Below are 17279 nucleotides of genomic sequence, written 5' to 3' on the forward strand. Positions count from 1 at the left end.
TTGTGCTCTCAGCCAGTTGGTTGGAGCAGTGAGCTTTGGTGAGCCACACTGTAAAAGGTCTCAGCCAATGATACGTGGTCTCTACCATGTTAACATGAGTTGAGGATGTTCTGCAATGGGCCACCATGTTGCTCACTTCACTGTGAGCCACCCTTCCTCCACTTATATTGTACTCTGTGGATTTTTTTTTTTTTTTTAAGTTATGATGGCTGGCCAGAGATGTGTAAGATACGTGTTAGATGTGTTAGAAAGTAGCTAAAAGAGCATCAGGTTGGATGTTGGTTCTCAAGTACATGGTTGAGGAAAGAGAGGGTAAAGGTCAGAAGGCAGTTAGGAATTGGTGAAAGTTCTTTGACAATATTTCAGATGTCATAACATCACTATAGCCTGGAGCAATTATACAACACTTATTTTAACAGTAGTTGGCAGAAACATTGGCTGGAGGTATGCTTCAGGGGACTTGAGGGAACTGAAGAGAACGATTTCTAAAACCAGTTAGCTTTCCCATTCTCTAGGACATACCCAGTCTCTCTCACACTCTTCAAACTGGTCATATGGTCATTTGTTGAATGAATGCCATAATAATCAATTCATGACTGGGTTATGAATGAATGAAAAATTAATGAGAATCATAGCCGGTCACTAAAGACCAGGACTACACAATTTAGTCTTCATAGGTTGTTGCTTGTGTGTATGACTTTCAAGTGCTGGTGTGAGGCTATCCGATATGTGTAATAAAGTAGAGTCAACATTAGATTCTGCCTCATTGACTAATCAGTTATTTATGTTGAGTCCAATCCTGGCTTTTTTGCTTAGTTGTTTTTTAGGTCACAGCTATAAGAATTTCCTTCCATGTGATACTTAAACCTCTGATTCTAAGGAGGTAATTCCCAAAATGATGGTTTCTCATCTTGTATTAGGGTGGAATCTTTTATCTGAAAGTACATAAAGAAAATATAAGCCAACTAGAGGCGGGGGGAGAGAGAGAGGGAGAGGGCGACAGGGAGAGTATTTTACAATGTAACTGGAAAGTTGTGAAACTTTGGAGGGTCTCAGATAATGATTATGTCATCTTTGGGGTGATTTTGTCTGATTGGTTAACTGCCATTGTCTGATTGGTTAACTGTCTCAGATAATGATTATGTCATCTTTGGGGTGATTTTGTCTGATTGGTTAACTGCCATTCCCAGGACAAATTAGTGAGGACAGGTAGATGTCAACTTGAATACTGTGTTTCCATGCCTGTAGATTGGGAATAGGACACTCTTCAAGGTGAAGGGAAAGACTATTGGCCAAAGGGGAGGTGAATAACATGGAACTAGCATATACACCTCTCTGATGATGTGACTCCTAGAACCCAAAGGATAACTAGAGTGGGATTAAAAGTGCATTTGCTCATGTTCTTTGCTCTGATTGGATTCCCTTCTACCAAAATCTGACTCACAAAAAAAATCCTCTTGATCCTTTACTGGTCCATGAAACCTCCAGGATGGAATGAATTACTCCTTCTTCTGAAATCCTATAGCACTTAATTATCTAAATCACATTTTCAATGAAAACCAATCCACCATACATTGTCTGCACTTATATCACATATAAGACATTCTGCTAGGGAAATACAGAGATGAAAGGGTCTCTGCCAGCCATTAGGCCATTTTAAATATAATGGGTGAGATCAACATGTACACGACCAACAAAAGATGAGGCAGTCTTGGCAAATATGCTCCCAGACACTGTGTATTTTCCTGCCTCTGAGTTGTTAGTGTTTTTTCTGTCTGCAATGCCCAATCCCTAATGTGTATTTCAGATAGAGTCCAAATACTGTTTTCTCGGCAAACCAAGACATTTTTTTTTTTCTATTAACATGCTTCCTCCATAAAAACACTAGACTTTTAAAAGCAATAGTTAGTTATTTGTTTTTATGTGTGTTTCCTGTACCCCACTATAAATGTCTAAAGGGCAAGGGGATGTATTATTTAATCCCCATTTTCCGGCATGTAGTGTATCAGCACAGAGTAAGCCATCAATAAACAGAGAATAAACATATCTCTTGCCTTTTGCGTGAGAAAGTCAGGTCCTTTAGGAGTTAGGAACATGGAAGGCAATGTGCTACAGGGGAAATCACAAATGTTTCATAATCTCAGATGCCTTTGTACTCTTAACAAGAACCTTGTATACTACTATTAGTATTTCCATTTTATAGATGCAAAAACCAAATCACAGAAGTGAATTGATTTGCTCAAAGTCCTGGGGCTTTAAGTGATAGAGCTATGATTTGAACCAGGCAGTCTAGCTCCAGAGTAGGGCTCTTCCCCATTTTTAATGCCTCCCAAAGAAAATATTGTATTTTAAAAGTGCATACCATATTCCTGGGATTTGACAACTATTATTTCATTTTTGTTCCCTTTTTATTCTGACAATTCCCTCTCAGCCTTTACTGGGCAGAAATTCAAAAGTCAGTGCTTATGGAGGTGCTGACATCTTACAAAGATAATACTCTTCCTAAAATAATAACTAAATAAAGGCCATGATTGGAAAACTTCTCTATGTCTTTTCTTAAACATTAGAACCTAATTCTCTTGGTTCACTTTATATCATTCTGGAGATAGCATTTCCCCTTGACCACATGTGAATTTCACTAAAATACCAAAGATTTAAATGAGAGTGTAGCCCAGAGACGTTCACTTATACAGAAAATAGGCAGAAATCAGCAAATGCCAAGTGATGTAGTCAGAGGTCTCTGGCACAGACCCCCATGGAGCTCTCATCTGCTGGAAGCATGGCACTCATCTTGGCATCTTGCGGGGAACCACAACTAAAGGGCCGAGGCACATTCCCATAAAATGGTTATCAGATGCAAGTCTGCAGTTTCTCAAAGAGCACCCTGTGGTTTTGAATTAGCAGTTCACCACAGAGCTAAAGACAAGTCCAGAGCCCTCCTTCTCCAATTTGCCTCAGCAAAAGGAAATTAGTCAAACATAACTGCGGAGATAAGTAGTTTATTCCCTGTGATCGTCAGCTACAATGACTTACCAGAAACACTATGTTGGAAAAAAAATAATGCAACTTCTTACGTGAGTGGACGAGGGAGTTATAGGACAATCTTTAGCTCCCAGTGACATTTGAGATCTTTAAAAAAATTGCTTAGAATAGGAAGAGGCTTAGGAGACAAATAGCCATGCTTTGCTCTCAGTTACAAATGAGGAAATGTAGACCCAGCAGGGTGACTTGGCTTTCCTAAGAGCACATAGGTCCTGCAAATAAGCAGGGCCTTTAAGCATGGCCCTCCTAGCTCTTAACCCAATGTTTCTTCTACAGTGAATAGAAGTTTGGAGGCCTGAAACTCACTTTTGCCACTAACTACATGAACCATTATAATGGTGGGAATGTTCTTTAATCTCTTAGAGATTTCGTTTCCTAAATAATATGTGTGTGTGTGTGTGTGTGTGTGTGTGTGTGTGTGTGTGTGTGTGTGTTTGTGTGTGTGTGTGTGTGTGTGTGTGTTCGTGAGAGGGGGGTGGGGAAGGAGAGAGAGGGACAGGGAGAGAGGGGGAGAGGGAGGGAGGAAGGGAGGGAGAGAGGATGTGCTGGTGGGTAGAAGGGCTGCAGATTTAAACAGGATAGTTAGGGAAATCCTCACTGAGATTTTGACAATTGAATCAGAAGGTGTGGAGTCATCATGCAGTGAGTTACAGAGAGAAGAAATTTCAGGAAAACAGAAAAATGAAAAAAGAGAGAAGGAGGAGGATTCCTGACATATTTTAGGAGGAGTAAGATGCCAGCAAGGTCTAAATGGATGAGCCTGGAAAGAGTGGTAGGAAACAAAGCCAGAGAGAAGTGAGTAGATTGTTTGCATCTTATTCTGCATGAAATGGGAGCCACTGGAGTTTTTCACACAGAGCAGAGGACTGATATGATCTGGTTTAGAATTTGACAGGACAGGAGTGGAAGGATAGAAAGAAGGGCATTGAAATCATGCAGTAGACAGGTGATTGTTGATCATGGTAAGAACTCTTGATAGAGTGACTGACAAGTGAGCATAAATTAAGTAGAAAACAGTGGAGGAGAAAAATCTGAGACAAAATGTGGAAACTCTTTAAATAAAATTTTCTGTTAAAGGAAGAAGAGCAGTAGATGGAGGTTGAACTGGAGTCAAGAGAGGATTTTCTCATTTAAACTCAAGAAATATGTATCATTAAATCTCCTCTTAGATGAGGACTTTGAAACTTTGAAATTTAAAGAAACATGCCCCAAATCAGAGCTATGAGGCAATATAATCAGTATTTGATTAGGCCTGACTGTCTCCCCAGACCATTTGCAATCTTGGGAAAGCCATTTAATGATAAGCACCTGAGAGAGATCAAGATGGCAGAGCAGGAAGATGCTGGGCTCCCCTCCCCTCATGAACAAATCAAAACTACAATATACACTAATATGTATAAAATAGATAACTAGTAAGAACCTGCTGTATAAAAATAAATAAATGAAATACAATTCCAAAAAACAAAACAAAACAAAAAGGTTTAAGGGAATAAAGAAAAAAAAAAAAACAAACTACAATGACATATAGAGTGACTCTCTCTGAAACTGACCTGGGGACTAGAAGAACGACTATCCTACCACCAATGATGCAGAGAAAGATCCACAGAGTCTAGTCGGAGGGCACGAGAAGTGATGTGGTTGGGGCCACACCCCCAGGAGGGGACACAGAAGAGGAGCAGGGTATCGCAGGCTCAAAGATCCTCCCTGAGGAATGAGAGGTTTGAGCCACATATTAGGCACTTCAGACTGGGGTCCGACACTGGGAAGATGAGCCCCCTTGGCTGGTTTGAAAACCCATGGGGCTTAACAGAGGGCTGTAAGAAACTGAGACTCCACTCTTGAAGGGCATGCACACAGTCTTGCTTACTCACAGCACAGAGGCAGCAGACTGAGCATTGCCTGGGGCTCTGGCCAGCTTGCCAAAACCACCCCAGGATGACCCCCAGCTCACAACAGGTTCCTGCTCCAGCACTGCTCCCCGCTAGGGTGGAGGCTGCCAGCCAACAAGAGTGTGCACACTTGGAGAGAATGGAGCTGGCTCACACACTGGCCCTGCCTCTGACTGGAGATAGCCATTGGCAGCTCCTGTGTATCTGCACACACTCCAGAGGGAGTGAAACTAGCTCCAGGGTGCAGACCGACATCAGAGCACTCCTCCCTGTATACACTTAGGAGGGGGCAGGGCCAGCTCAGTGGTGTGGCGCCAACCCTGCCCCTCTAACCAAGGTGTGCACACCAGAGATGGGAAGGGGGGAAGCACAGAAGTGCAGCCCCAAGACTCTGGTCACTGGCTACACCCCCAACCGAGGCAAAGACTGCCATCACTCCTGGGAGAAACCCAATGCCCTCAGGGTAGCTGATCCTGCCCCTTAGGTTCAGCCCATCAACCCCAGCCCCCATTAGGGCAATGACTGCCACTGAGCATAGGAGAAGCCCCGGCTTGCACCTGGCTTTGCCTCTAGCCTCTCTAACTCCAGCCTTATCTCCCACCAAGAAAGTGGCTGCCAGCACACCCCAGGGGACAATGCAGTACATGCTCACTTCAGATACAGTTCTCCCACCAAATCACTGGGCAGATGCAGACTGCATAAGGACACTTCCACACAAGGATACACCTTCAAGACTGGGATAAGGTAACTGTTTTATCTAATTTCATAGAGAGAGAGCAAGTTAAACAATGAGAAAGCAGAAGAATATGTTAAAGGATCTACCTTTAATTGAACAAGAAAAGTTGTGCAACAGAAAATAAGAAATTATAGGAAGGGAAAAATCCCACTGGTAAAGGCAATCATATAGTAAAGCCTGTGGATTGAGCACTTAAATAAGCTAGTATGGAGGTTAAAAGTTAAAAGACAAAAATTGTAAAATCAACTATAACTACAATACAGTTAGGGGATAGGCATGAAGATGTAAAATATAACATAAAAACACAAAACATGGTGGGGAGGGAGTAAAAAATGTAAAGTTTTTAAAATGTGTTGGAATTTAAATGACTAAGTTTAAAATGAGTAGATATAGTTGTAGGTCAGCATATATGAACAACATGGTAACCACAAATAAAAAAACTACAATAGATATACAAAAACTAGAGAGAAAGAAACAAAAATAACACTAAAGAAAATTATCAAATCACAAGAGACTAAAAGAAGGAAAGAACAGAGAAAAATTATAAAAACAACCATAAAACAAATAACAAAATGGCACTGAGCACATGCTTGTCAATAATCACTTTAAATATTAATGGACTGAAGCTCCAGTCAAAAGATATTGAGTGGATGATTTGAGTAAAAAAAACAAGACCATCTATATGCTAAGAGATTCGTCTCAGAGATAAAGACACACACAGACTGAAAGTGAGGGGATTGAAAAAGATATTCCATAAAAATGGAAACGAAAAGAAAGCAGAGCTACCAATATCCATATCAGACAAAGTAGACTTTAAAACAAAGGGTATGATAAAAGACAAATAAGGGTGTTATATAATGATAAAGGGGTAAAAGAAGAGGATATAACATTCATAAATATATATGCACACAGTACAGGAGAACCTAAATATATAAAGCAAATATTAAAGTAAATAAAGGGAGAAACTGACAATAATACAGTAATAGTAGGAAACTTTAGCACCCTACTTAGATCAATGCACAGATCATACAGACAGAAAATAAGGAAACAGTGGCTTTAAATGACAAAATAGATGCGTTGGACTTGATATCTACAGGACATTCCATCCCAAAAACAGCAAAACAAATATTCATTTCAAGGGCATATGGAACATTCTCCAGGATAGATTACATGCTAGGCCATGGGTCTCAACAAACTTAAGAGGACAGAAAATATATCAAACATCTTTTTCAACCACAACTGTATGAAAGTAAACATCAATTACACGAAGAAAAATGGGAAGACCACAAACACGTGGTGACTAAACAACATGCAACTACAAAAAAAAAAGCAATGGGTCAATGAAGAAATCAAAGAGGAAATCACAAAAAACCTTGAGACAAATACAAATAAAAACATAACTTTCCAAAATCTATGAGACGTAGCAAAAGCAATTCTAAGAAGGAAGTTTATATCATACCTCAAAACACACAAAAAAATCTCAAATAAAGAACACAGCCTACCATCTAAAGGAATAAGAAAAAGAAAAACAAAGCCTCAAGTCAACAGAAGGAAGGAAATAATAAAGATCAGAGAGAAAATAAATGAAATAGAGAAAAAATAAAAAAATATGAAGCCAAGAGCTGTTTTTAAGAAAAGATAAACAAATTGGATGAGCCTTTAGGTGCATTAAAAAAGGGGGAGAGGAGCCAGATAAACAAAATATGAAATGAAAGAGGAGAAATTACCACCAATACCACAGAAATACAAAAAACTCATAAGAGAATACTCTGAACAGTTATATGCCAACAAATTGGACAATGTAGAAGAAATTGACAAATTCCTAGAAACATGCAATCTTCTAAGACAGAATCAGGAATAAATGGATAATATGAACAGAACAATTAATAGTATTGAAATTGAATCAGTAATCAAAAAACTCCCAAAAAAACAAAGCTCAGGACCAGATGGCTTCACAGGGAAATTCTACCAAACATGTAAAGAAGAATTAATACCTATCCACAAACTATTCGAAAAAATTGAAGAGAAAGGAATGCTCCCAATTTCATTCTAAGAGGCCACATTTAGTTACCCACATACCAAAGACACTACAAACAAAAAAGAAGAAAATTACAGGCCAATATCCCTGGTGAATACAGATGCAAAAATCCTCAAGAAAATATTAGCAAACCAGATTCCACAATATATAAAAAGGATCATACACCATGAGCAAGTGGGATTTATCCCAGGGATGCAAGGAATGGTTCAATATCCAAAAAATGAATATGATACACCATTTTAACAAAAGAAAGGATAAAAATCACATGATCATGTCAATAGATGCAGAAAAAGCATCTGGCAAAATTCGAAACCCAGTTATGATTAAAACCTCTCAACAGAGATTGTATAGAGGGAACATTTCTCAAGATAATAAAGGCCATTTATGACACAGCTAACATCATACTCAATGGTGAAAAGCGGAAAGCTTTTCCTCTAAAATCAGGAATAAGACAAGGATGCCCACTGTCACCACTTCTATTTAACATAGTATTGGAAGTTCTAGCCACAGTAATCAGATGAGATAAAGAAACAAAAGGCATCCAACTTAGATGGGAAGAAGTAAACCTATCATTATTTGCAGATGGCATAATACTATATATAGAAAACCATAAAGTCTCCACCGAAAAAACCATTAGAATGAATGAATTCAGTAAAGTCGCAGGATACAAGATTAATATACAAAAATCTGTTGCTTTTCTACACAATAATAATGAACTATCAGAAAGAGAAAGCAAGAAAACAATCCCACTTACAATCACATCAAAAACAATAAAGTACCCAGGTATAAACTTAAGGAGATGAAAGCCCTATGTTCTGAAAATTATAAGACACTGAAGAAGGAAATTGAAGATGATACAAAGAAATGGAAAGATATTCCATGTTCATGGGTTTGAAGAATTTAATTAAAATTTCCATACGACCCAAAGCAGATTCTATGCAATCCCTCTCAAAATACCTATGACATTTTTCACAGAACTAGAACAAATAATCCTAAAAATTGTATGGAACAACAAAAGACCCCAAATTGACAAAGCAATCTTGAAGAAAAAGAACAAATCTGGAGGTATCATGCTCCCTGACTTCAGACTATGCTAAAAAGCTAAAGTAATCAAAATAGCATGGTACTGGAGCAAAAACAGACACAGATCAATGGAACAAAATGGAGAGCCCAGAAATAAACCCACACACTTATGGTCAATTAATCTGTGACAAAGGAGACAAGAATATACATAAGGTAGAAAAGACATTCTCTTCAATGAGTGGTGTTAGGAAAACTGGACAACTACATATAAAAGATTGAAATTTAGAACATTTTCTCATACCATATACAAAAATGAACTCAAATGGATTAAAGATAAATGTAAGACTGGAAACCACAAAACTCCCAGAAAAAAACATAGGCAGTACACTCTTTGACAGAAGTCGTAGCAATGTTGTTTTGCATCTATCTTTTCAGGCAAGGGAAACAAGCAAAAATAAATAAATGAGACCTATTCAAACTTAAAAGCTTTTGCATAGCAAAGGAAACCAACAAAAATAAATAACCTAATGAATGGGAGAAGATATTTGCAAATTATATGTCTGATAAGGGGTTAATATCAAAAAAATATATAAATGGCTCATACAGCTCAGTATCAAAATAAACAAGATTGATTCAAAAATGGGAAGAGCCGAATAAATATTTTTTCATGAAGACATACAGATGGCCAACAGGCACATGAAAAGATGCTCTACATCACTAATCATCTGGGAAGTGCAAATCAAAACCACTATGAGATATCACTTCACACCTTTTAGAATGGCTATAATCAAAAAGACAACAAATAATAAATGTTGGCAAAGATGTGGAGAGAAGGGAACCCTAATATACTGTTGGTGGGAATGTAAATTTTTGCAGCCACTCTAGAAAACATATGGAGAGTCCTCAAGAAATTAAAAATGGAACTACCATAATATCTAGCAGTTCTAATCCTGGGTATATATATTTGAAGAAAATGAAAACACCAATTAGAAAAGATGTATGCACCTCAATGTTCATAACAGCATTATTTACAATAGCCAACATACGGAAGCAACTTAAGTGTCCATCAACAGGTGATTGGATAAAGAAGATTTGATTACACACACACACACACACACACACAACAAAATATAGTAAAAACATAATGAAATTTTGCCATTTGCAACAAGATGAATGGACCTGGAGAGTATTATACTTAGTAATGTATGTTTTCACTTATAAGTGGACTCTAAGAAACAAAATGAATGAACATAAGAAAACAGAAACACTCATAGTTATCGAAAACAAACTAATGGTTACCAGTGGAGAGAGGGTGGGGAGGGGCAAAATCAAGGAAGGGGATTAAGAGGTACAAACTACTGGGTATAAAATAACATACAAGTATGTAATGTAAAGCACAGGGAATATAGCCCAATATTTTATAATAACTCTGAGGATAATCTAAAGTATCAAACCACTATGTTGTGCACCTGAAACTAATATAACATTATAAATTGACTATACTTCAACTAAAAAAATAAGCACTTCAAGTTCCTGAACCCTTGAATGTACATTGTAATGATACAGATTTCACAAAAACTGAGAACCAAATAAGTATAAGAACTACTTAAGGACTTGAACAAGAATTTCTTCAAAGGCAGTTTGAATGAAATAATATGAGTAGAATACCTAGAAGAATGAATGGGGTTCATTAAAGTTCTTGATGAATATTTATTAGCTTAGAGGTGAGGTCTGTGATGACGTTTTGTAAGTTGAGACCTTCAATTACTCTTGTGTTCATTCTTAGTTGTAACTTCCTCCCAAACCTCTTAATAGAAAGAGAATGTAGAAGCAATTTCCTAAGCTCACCCTTGACCAGGATCTCAGGCATGTTCACCTAGTTTCAGTATAAATGCTTAACTTGTAAACAATAATTTGGAAGAGTTTGTAACTGAGATAACGTCACAGTGGGCACATGCTCCATGTGCTTTGAAAGGAAGTATGAAGAATTGCTGTTGGCCTGTGATAGAATTCAGCATTTTCCACTTAGAGAATTAAGTTCATTCTACATCTCTTAGATTAATGTTAGTGCATTCTCCTAACCAAAGGAATTTTGCATTAGAGTAGACAGCTGTTTTCACGTCTCCAGCTGCACCTCCTCAACAAACTCAGTTGATATTCATGGAGAACATAAGCTCCGATTTGGGGATAATTGCTAGATTAGCTAATAACAGAGGTCCCCTCTTCCTGCTTCTATTACCCCTTGAATAGCTATTCTGACTGTTAAATCCACTTTTATTCCAAACAGAAGAACAAATTCCAGCAATTAGTGAACATTTTACAGTTCTCGACCTGTTTATAAGAGCATGTTTCTGTTGTACATATTACATGAAAAGTCAGTAAGTAGAGCATACTTCATTAATTGCAGCTGCTTTTATGTGTGCCAGTTTTTAAGACCACATGCACTAACTTAAAATGCAGTAGCTCAAAGAATGAAATAAAAAAAAATGTTTATTATTTACAGCCAAAGTTGATTAACTAAGGAAAATGACTGTAAAATTCGCCATAATACTTTTGAAGAAAAATTTTACCTCAACAATTGCTTAAAGAGACAGCAGTCAGCCAGAGTTTTGAAAATATTTCTACATTGTATAAAGTAATTATTTAATAGTGCTTTCGAAAAGGTTTCATTGTTATAAGTACAAGGTCAAGGTATCTTTCGTTCCATTAGCTATACATTTTAATACCAGTATGGAAATATGATTTACATATAAAATTCACTTATTGTAAGTGAGCAGTTCAATGATTTTTATTAAATTAATACAGTTGTGTAGTCATCACCCAAATCCAGTATTAGAATATTTCTATCAACCTTTTGTCCCTTTGCAGTACTTCTCACTCTAACCTTCAGCCCCGAGTAACCACTGATACAGGTTTTGATCTGTTGATCTGCCTTTCTGAGAAATTTCATATAAATGTACCCATACAATATGCAGTCCTTTGTGTCTGGATTCTTTCATTTAGCATAATGTCTTTGACGGTCATACATATTGTAGCATGTATCAATACTTTTTTCTTTTTATTGTCAAAGAATATTCCATTATATGGATATGCATTTTTTAAATCCATTCCCCAGTTAATGTGCATTTGGATTGTTTCCACTTTTTGTCTACTATAAATAGTGCTGTTATGAACAGTGTGACGTGCTTTGACCCAAAGTATTCCACTGTAAATTCTGGCGATTGAAACGTACTTCCTGCTCTTGACTTTGGGTTCATCCATGTGACTTGCCTTGGCCAATGGGATATTCACAGATGAGATATAAATAAACAAAAACGTGCTTGCGTGGTTAGATTTCTCTCTTGCACCTCTGCTGTCACCATGAAAAGAGTTTTCTAGGTAGTTACTGCCTCTCAGCCTGGGCCTAAGCATAAACCCATGTGGAAAAGACCTGCATTCAAACCACAGTGAGGAGTCAAGCCCAGAATCACCAGCATCCTGAAACAGAGCTGCCCCGCTGAGCCCAGCTTACAGCAGCTGATCCTAAATTTGATAAGCAGAAGCATGATGAGTAATGATTGTTTAAAGCCACTGAATTTTGGGGTGTTTTAGTATACAGCAGTATTGTAGCCATAGCCAATGAATACAGGAGCCATGCATAATCTGTCTACCTCTTGCCTCACCAAACTTATTTCATACTATTTTCACTCTTCTTGTTCTATGCACTCTGATCTACTTCCACGCAACTCAAACTCACCACATGAGTAGTTCTTCATCTATGCTATTCCCTCTACCTGGAAAATTGCTTCTCCTTGCCTTGCCTAACTAATCTCCACTGAGCCTTCATATTCCAATTTAAATGTCATTGCCTCCGAAAAGCTGTATACACCTTTGCTGAGTAACCAACTGCCTCAAAACCTAGTGGCTTAAAAAGCTATTTTATTCTCATGAAACTGTGGGTACACAATGTGGGCTGGGCATTTCTTCTGCTTGGCCCCTAGGATCACTGATGCAGTTTCAGTTATTTAGATCATCACCTGAGGATCGTTTAAGATTCATTTATCTGGCATATGTAAGCTCTCATCTGGGCCATATAGCTCCAGCGACTAGCCTGAACTTCTTCACATGGATGCAGAGTCCCCAACAGCAAGACAAAGCAAGTTTCAATGCACAAAGTGACTGCCTGCCTCACACCTTCTGATGTTCCATCAGTGAAAACAAGTCACAGGGCCAAGCCCAGAGTCACGTGGGAAGGGACTACCCAAGGGCATGCACACATAGAGTCATGATAAATAAGGGGTTTACCACAGTTTTCCCTTTGGCCCCGATGGCTCATGCCCCTCTAACTCAGAAAACATATTAACTCCCTAACAAGAGTCCCCAGATATCATTCAGTCATGGTATTAGTCTCAAAGTCTCTGATCTTGTAATCTGCATTAAGTCTAGATGCAGATGAAGCTCCTTGAGAGCAGTTCCTTGGCTATGATCCTTACTGATGCAGAGACATGAGAAATAAAAAGACAAGTTATCTACTGCCAAATAACTAACTACAATGGTGAAATAGAAACAGAAAAACTGCAATATATACTTTCATTCAAAAAGGGAAGGAATGGAAGGCAAAAAGAATCGTCACTGGTTTATCGAAATTATAAAGTACAACAAGGTGTATGTTGTCAGGCCCCTCCCTATTCTGGCTGTGCTCACTAGGATAGGTTCCTTAGACTACTACTCTCCCGTAGTAAAATACTGAATAAATACTCTTATTCAAAGAAAAATGGGGGTTTGGAGGAAGGTCCCATTTCCTTTCATCTTAGATTGTGTAACTCCCTTAAAACCTTTTTGGGTTTGCTATGTATCACATTGCATCCACTCTAGTAGTCAAAATCCACATCCACAATCCCTTTTTGAGATAGTCTTCTTGTACTAGACTTATCAGGGCTGTTTTGGGACTATGCTTCAACAGGAAGAAGCCATTAAAATTCTTAGAAGCAGTTTTGTCTAGCTGAGAGGGTCTATTAAGCATAACTTTAAATATTTTAGAGATATTAACAAAGAATTGTGAAGCTATATCCTTGATTTAATCTTTAACCTGAGGCCATGTCCTGCTTGAAAAAGAGCTGTGAAAGAGTTTTATTTTCCAACTCAGAAAGTCTTGGTTACATTATAGTCCCTCTACACTGCTTACAAAATGAATAGTTCTCTCTTTAGCTCATCTCTCTCTTCCTGTACCTAACCATATGTAGGAAAAAGAAGCCAATTGACACTTTCAACATTCTTTCTGGTAATTTCCTTAGCCAGATCAGCAAATTTATTAGGAATATTAGGAATATTCTTTTCCAGTTAACTCAGATGGCAATTTGGCACTGCTACAAAAAACAAATCAACTGTTTTCTAACTTCCAAAAGCCGTTTCCTTAGCACTTCTCCAGACTCTATGAATTGGTTTTCACCATTTTATAAGACTCTGATAACAGTTTCCTCGCCACTTTCCATCCTCTATCCATTGCCCAGTCCAAAAGCTCTTAACTCGTATGTTAGATTTTTCTATAAAAACAGCCCACTTATAGGTATCTATTTCTATATCATTTAGCCTTTGCTGACTGACAAACCACCCCAAAGCCACCTAAACCTAAAGCAGCAGCCATTCAATTTGCTCATGATTCTTCTGATCAGCAATTCAGGCTGGGTTTAGCTGGGTAGGTCTTCTGCTGGTGTCACCTGGGTCACTTACGCAGTTGCAGTCATTGGCATCTCCTCTGTAAGTGGTAGTTTAAGATGTCCTCATGCATACGTCTGTGTGTGGAAGCTGGGTGCTGGCTGGGCCACAACACTTCATGCAGATCAGCCTGGGTTTCTTCATGTGGTGGCAGAAGAATTCCCAGCATCAAGAGAGGGTAAGCTCCAGTGCACAAGTGCTTTTCACACCTCTGCGCACTTCAGATTTGCTTGTGTCCCACTGACCAAAGCTAATCACATGGCCAAGCCCAGAATCAATGAGAAGGGGGCCTCATAAGGGTGTGTCTACAGCAAAATATAATTCATTGGTGGCCATTACTCTATCTACCAAGAAGAATTTCTTGACAGCCTGAGACTAAGTTATAATGCCTCATTTTATACCTTCTTAGCACCCTATACTTTTCCTTTAAAACACTTAATTGTATAATTTGATATTTAACTTCCTACTCCCTAGCTAAATACATGCTCCTGGGGACAAAGATTTTATCTTATACACTGCCCTATCTTTAGCACGAAAAAAGGATGTTTGTGTGTGCTAAGCACTTAAATGTTTGATGAGTGAGTGACAGAATAAAAATAGTTCTAAGAGAAGCTCTGTAGTATTCACAGTTTATTTTCTTTCACCATCCAGCATATTTGAACTTAGTTGCACATTCGCTTATTTGTTTATATGTATCCTCTTCTAGAGTTATAAGTTCCATAATGTCAGGAACCCCACCAATTATGTGTATAAAAATGCCTGAACAAACTATACACTCAATAAATCTTTAGAAGAATGAAAATATTGAACAATATTAACTATAAATATATTAATATGAGAAAATAAATCTATGTATCAATAGGTTAATGATGTAAGTATATTAAAATAATATACTCATTCTCCATTCTGATAGGTGGTAGGATCAAAACTCAAAGGCCCCCAAAACAAACAACTCAAGGCTGAGACAGGATATGGTCTCTCCTGGAATCTGAGCCAGATTTACTTCACTCTCTGGGAAAATTTTTCATTATGAGGTGGGAAAAGATGGGAAAGCTGTCCTGAAGTGGAATCACAAGTGGGAAAGGCATCCTGATTCCTTGGGTTTTAGGAGGAACATGGGTACAGACCAAACAGGCACAGAGATCTGGGCAAGATTAGCCTCCTTAGGCAACAACAACAACTTTGACAGAGAGTCACGCCTTCCTTCTCTTCCCTAAACACCTCTCCAGTCGTGACTAGGCCAAACTGTCTTGCTAACATCCGTGATAGCTCAAAGTTCTCAAATGATGGCAAAGCAGCTAGGAGTCATGCTACATCAACCTGGAAGTCAAGTGACCAATGAGACTGATAGAAAGCACATTATGAATCCAAAGGAAGGTTATAGAGATTTACTATCACTTCTTTACATTCATTCATTCTTTCACTAAAATTTGAATTGAATACAATTACCATAGTACTATAGGTGCCAAACCTATGCTGTGGAACTAGTGCAGCAGTCTCTCCTGTGGTGGGAGAGAGGAAACATTTCATTGATAGACTAAGCACAGAGAAGGGCTTTCCCATTGATCACTGGATTGACAATCCCCAGCTCATGTCTGCAGGACATAAAACTGCCCTGGAGGGCACAGGAAGCCGCTGCCCAGCTCTAATGAAGCTAGTTGGTCTGTATGACAGAGATGCTGGAAGGCCGGTGACAGTGCATACATACCTTCTCAAAGGAGGACGATTTTGTTCACCTGGTCCAGGTGTGCTCAGCATCTCTTGCAAACCTTAGCCTGAGTACCTGTGTAAGCCTCTGGAGGAACAGTTTTCAGATGATCTGGTTCCAGCACAGTTGCCAAGTTCCAAAGCCCCTTTCATGATAAGATTTACGCTAACACTAACTGGGCCCCCGGAGTGCACCAGTCTCTGTGCTAGGAACATGTCATACCTGCTGACTTGCCTTTACACCACACTCGAGGTAGCATTATTATCGCCATAGCACAGATAGAGAAATTGAAGCTCAGAGAGGTAAAAGAACATCCCTGTGATGGAAAAATGATGGAAACTTTCATTCATTTAGCATATTCTGAGTGTCTATTATATTCCTGGCCCTGAACTGGGCCTATGCTTGAAGACAACTGTTTTGCTTTCACAGTCTGAGCTCTTTCTGCCAGGTCAGTGTAGTTACCAGAAAGGAGATGGGGGAGGGATGTAGAAAGGGAAAGTGGGGCTGGGGGATGTGAACGACAAACACCGAAGGTTTGTCTGGGAACAGCTCCCACCCATCTCCTTTGATTCTCCCAGCCCAGACCCTTCCTCCACTCCTCCTTCATCCTAACCATATCCTCACCTCCATGACCCAGGCAAGTGTTCTTTCTGGAACATCTCCCTTGAAAGGATAACAAAAGTGTTTTCACTGGCGCTGTTGTCATGTGATCAAAGCATAGCTCAGGAAATGGGGTCCCTCAAAAGCTGTTTATCTAAAATCTCTTATTTCACCAGCTGGAGCCTTTTAAGAGAACGTTCTGCATCTTCTCTCCCAAGGGCAAGTACTTCAGTTACCTGTGTCCTGTAGGAGCCAGGCTGAGGCCACACGTACTTTGCTCAGTAAAAGCAAATATCGCTCTCCTGTGAGAACATTTCCCTTTGTGCTCGTGTTCACTCCTCCAGCCCGCAGCCCCGCTCTGGGCCAGGAGGAAATCCTAATCTAGTCTCTCACAGGAAGTTTGAGGGGTTCAAGGCAGGGAAGATTTAAAGACCAAGAAACCCTAAATCCAAGCTTAGGTGGGAGTGTTTTTTATTACTGATAAAAAACAGAATCCCTTTTCTGGGTTTTTCAGATGAGCCCAGAGTAAATATTTATCCTTTCAGCTAA

The 17279-nt window shown here is 38.9% G+C and overlaps 1 protein-coding gene across 15 annotated transcripts in view; it reads right to left on the minus strand.

The window, feature by feature from the left end:
- Positions 1–17279, minus strand: part of LOC309614571 (uncharacterized protein) — a gene marked incomplete at its 5' end in the record, with an annotated part of 295377 nt that overhangs the window by 159135 nt on the left and 118963 nt on the right. Inside the window, one exon of one of the 15 annotated variants that reach the window (XR_014236276.1) lies at positions 1136–4746. The exons of the other annotated variants lie outside the window; for them this stretch is intronic. Of the gene's footprint in view, positions 1–1135; positions 4747–17279 lie in introns of those variants that run through there. 15 annotated transcript variants of the gene reach the window in all.

The sequence above is a fragment of the Balaenoptera borealis genome (genome assembly GCF_965194805.1).
Source record: "Balaenoptera borealis genome assembly, chromosome: 17".
Classification (NCBI taxonomy): domain Eukaryota; kingdom Metazoa; phylum Chordata; class Mammalia; order Artiodactyla; family Balaenopteridae; genus Balaenoptera; species Balaenoptera borealis.